The sequence below is a fragment of the Mastomys coucha genome, unplaced genomic scaffold (assembly GCF_008632895.1).
Source record: "Mastomys coucha isolate ucsf_1 unplaced genomic scaffold, UCSF_Mcou_1 pScaffold12, whole genome shotgun sequence".
Classification (NCBI taxonomy): Eukaryota; Metazoa; Chordata; class Mammalia; order Rodentia; family Muridae; genus Mastomys; species Mastomys coucha.
In genome coordinates, this window is record NW_022196894.1 from 34,851,280 (window position 1) to 34,855,743 (window position 4,464).

At 42.7% G+C, this 4,464-nt stretch overlaps 1 protein-coding gene across 2 annotated transcripts in view; it reads right to left on the bottom strand.

The window, feature by feature from the left end:
• The window catches only part of Fbxo40 (F-box protein 40), a 22,955-nt gene that overhangs the window by 17,520 nt on the left and 971 nt on the right, over window positions 1-4,464 (bottom strand). The gene's annotated exons all lie outside the window — the stretch shown is intronic.

The window sequence follows — 4,464 nt, forward strand, 5'->3', positions numbered from 1 at the left end:
TATGTATATAATATGTTATATAATTATGTGATAATATAATTACTAATTTATATAACTGTTAAATTATATAATTATAAAATCATATTACATTGTTATATATGTCATATGAATATGCAATATATGATATATTATACATATATGAGGTTTTTTTTAAATAAAATTTTCCCATCTGGATTAACAATGCTCTTCAAGAGCCATAGATTATCTAAAACAAACACAAAAAACCCAAGACCAGCCATGAGAAGCCCTCTTTTGAGTTGTTAGTCAGGGTTATCCAAAAAACTTCCAAAACTTCATAGGCTATTGCTGTTGTCCTTGGTTGCCCCTAGAGGTGGAAGGTGTTTCCCCATTGCTGAAGACACCATGGACTTCAGTCATAAGTCCCAAAGGATGCAAGCTGGATCAGACCTGAAGGCTTCTTCCCTAGAGAGAAGCTCTCGTGCTGCCAGAAGGTACCAGTGTGGGGAAACCATCAATAGTCCCACTCAGCTACAATGCCTATGAACCACAGCACGGCATGCTAACCCTAAGGGTGCAGTAGTAGCACGTGTACTTGGTGGTAACTTACAGCGCTATAATTGGGCTTAAAACCTGCTTAACAAGAAGGAAAAATCACGTCTGATACTGGAAGCCTGGCCAGCCACCCAGGACTAGTGATCTTGGAGGAAACCTACAAATGCGTCTTTAGTAAACCAGCATGTCTACGTTTTAAACATTTGTTCCTGTACTCATGGATAAGTGTCACTTTCAGTCCTCACTGAGGGAAACTCCTCTTTGCCACAGGTGTGCTTTAGTTTCCTTTCTATTGCTGTGGTAAAAACACCATGACCAAGGCAACTTATAAAAGAGAGAGCTTCCTGGGGCTCACAGTTCTGGAGGGTTAGAGCCCACAACCGTCATGTGAGGGAGCGTGACAGCAGTAGGCAGGCAGAGTGCTGCAGCAGTAGCTGAGACCTCTCTTGTTGAGGCTACAATCAGGAGACCAAGAGAGAGAGCTAACAGGAATGCATCGAGCTTTTGAGACCTCAAATCTCAGCCCCAGTGACACATCTCCTCTAAACCTGCCACACCTCCTAATGCCACCACAGAGATTTGAAGGAGGCGTGGCCTCGTAGGCGGAGGTGTGTCACTGGAGGTAGGCTTTGAGATTTCAAAACCCCTTGCCAGAGCCAGTCTCTAGCTCTCCCTACAGCTTGCTGATCTGATGTGAAACTCAGCTACTGATCCAGAGCCATGCCTGCCTGATTGCCACCATGTTCCCTGCCATGATGGTCTTGAGCTAACCACCAATAAAACTGTATGCAAGCCCCTAATTAAATAATTTATTCTAAAACTTGCCTTGGCTGTGGTGTCTCCTTACACAAATAGAAAATGAGTAGAACAGTAACTAAGACAGATGGAGACTGCTACAAACAACTGATCAAAACCCAGAGTTGTAGAGCCCTGTCCCAAGGAACACACCCATAGCACAACTCCTGCACCTAAGGCTCGGGGATCATTGTGGCAGAGAAGAAAAGACTGTAAGCTCCAGAGGAATAGGAAGTTTGGTTATGAGATTGTGTCTTCTAGAAGTGTCATAGAAATTATACCCATGAAGTCTCACCAACACAGCTGCCTAAACAAGTCCTGAAGAAGGAGAAAGGAATAGACGTGCTAACATGGAAGGCAGAAATCTCAGGAAACCTTGACTCTAGACAAAGGACTTCAGGCAACTAAGGAATAGTGAGCATGGGAGAAATAATTTGCCCAAGGGAAAGCATACAGGTTGGTTGTCCAATACTAAGTAGTCAGCCCCAAAAACATATAATACAAGTGGCATCATTATATGAAAAGAGTAGGTTGCATTTTTTATATTTGGGAATACACATGTACACGCATGTGCACATACACATGTGCATGCACACACATGGGGGGGAGGGAGGTATGTAACAACAATAAAAAAAAATCCCATGGATTTGAATGAAAACACTTGGAGAGAGGAAAAGGAAGGGGAGAAATAATGTAATCATACTTTAATTTCTGATCTTTTTTTTTTTAATAGAGCACTACTTCCCTTTGCCACTAGGAACAGTGAGCGTTTAGATGAGCAGCTTTGAGCAAATGCTTCAACTGGCAGGTATACCCAAGCAGTGCAAGGACCTCTGACCAGAATTTTAATGGAGGGCACAAATATGTCTCAAGGGATGTACTAGAATAGGAGCTGGAGAGTGAGTGTCCTTAGCATAGAATCTTCAACTATACAAAAATATATGAAGAATAAAAAAAAAGTAAGAACAAACACTTAAAATGTAGCAGTTAGGGATTGTGCTGGTTTAGAAAAGTGGTGTCTATTGGTTCTCCTTAATTAATGTTTATGGATTGTACTACACTGAAAAGAACCTTAAACTAAAGGGCATTTCAAAAAAACGTCCCAGGACAATTTGAAGCAAATCTGGGGAGAAACTGTAGTGATATTGGATGTCTGTCATTTCAGGTCTTCATTTCCTGGGATGGGAGGCAGGAGTGGAAGGCTTTTCAGCTCCTTAGGTCAAGGAAGCCTGTACTGAGTGGGAGACACTTGCATGGGTCTGACTGGGAACACACACTGAGGGCTGCCAGAATAGTCACCAGGACTTGTTCTTCAGAAGGCCTGCAGCTGTTCTGCTGTTTAGAGATGTCTGAGCTCGCAGACATCTCTGGACCAGGCAGAAAACCAGAAACCCCCTCTTCCAGTATTTCTCCAACTTCAGTGCACCTGCCATTTTCGGGGCCAGTCTTTGTACTAGAGTTTGGTGGACTTGAGGGAAGGCTGGAATTTCCCCATAGTCCCCAGGCAGAGCTGACAGTCCAGGTTTTACCTCTCCAATTTTCTGAGGCAAACCTGAGACTCCGAGGAGGAGGAGGAGGACTGTGTCTTGTGTGCACACTAACACTCTCTGCTTCTAGTCGCAGGCTGTTTTCACTGCTCCCAGATGCTAAGTCTGTATAAATGCTAGCACTACACAGCTACTACCTGAGTGGAGGTGGCCAAGGGTGTGTTAAGAGCTTAGATGGTGCCAAGGGACAGAATCTGGGAGGCTGGAGGAGACAGTTACAAAGTGTCATTGGGCAACAACACAGATAATAGGTGTATTTAAATCAAGTAAGAAAGAACGAGATTAACAGATCATTTTAACATGTTTTACTGTGGTTTTAAAGTTAGTGACAAATAAGTTTGATGTCAAGGAGATATCTTTTAAGCAAATGGCCTTTTCAGTGCCCTTCATATGGTGTGCAACTATTCTGACTCCCCATGTGGCCAGCCCTCACAATAATGATTGATTTCTGTTCAGCTTCAGTGAAAGTGGCAAGGTTAAAGGGGCAAAGGGCAAAGGGCAAAGATATTTTTTAACTCCTAACCCTCTCACCAGCCAGCTAGTCATTCAGTTATTCATTGTTCACCCACTTCCCTGCTGTGGAGATATTTGACTCTAGAGAAAGAAAACGTGTAAAGTTAACCATTAAATTCATCTCTCTACTCCTTGAGATTTTACCTCACCTAGGCATCTGAGGATAAATCACATATATGGTTCATGGGCTTCTGGGCCTTGATACAAGCAAGCTTACCACATCCTAACATATATTGTGCTTCCCCAGATCCTGTCAGCTTTGTAATCTACAGTCCTCAACTCTAGAAGTCACTCTGCCTTTAAAACTTTTTGCTTACTAGCTTTGACTCTCATTGTCTGTACTTAAACATTGACATCAGTGTCATAACCCTCTGTGGTGCTGGCTCATAAAGTATTTAACTGGGGTGGGGGCCAACTGTCTGGTTTTCTGTCTCCTTGATGACTTCTAAGCTAAAATACCCAAGTCTCATAAGGATGGCAACTCACCATACATTTCTGATTCGTTGCCATGGAAACCCTGGCAAAATTAAATGTCACAGGGAACTGACTGTGCCTAAGCAAATAGGTAGGATACTCTCCCAGACTCCTATACAGACTTGGGGTTACTCCTATCCATTGGAGATTATCACTAGGTTATCCATTGGGTTACAAGAGGGAGCTAGATGCTAGGCATCCAAGTAGTTGCTTTAGATCTCCTTTGACTCAGCATAGTTGGCTTGAACCCAAACATCTCAGATCCTTTTCTATTCGGGGCCACTTCCCAGGATGACCTCAGCTGAACTATAAACTAGAGAAACACAAGGAAATAAACAGGGCCCATTGCTGCTGCTTACAGTTTTCATGCACAGAACAGTATATAGCAGATGTTCTTAACCATTGGATCATGACCCGCTTGGGGGGGTCACATATAAGATATTCTGCATATCAGGTATTTACATTAAGATTCACAACAGTAGCAAAATAACAGTTATAAAGTAGCAATGAAATCATTTTATGCGCGTGGGGGGGGCACCACAACATGAGGAATTGTATTAAAGGGTCACAGCATTAGGAAGGTTGAGATACAGTTATTCCAGGAGCTAGGAGTAATCTATTT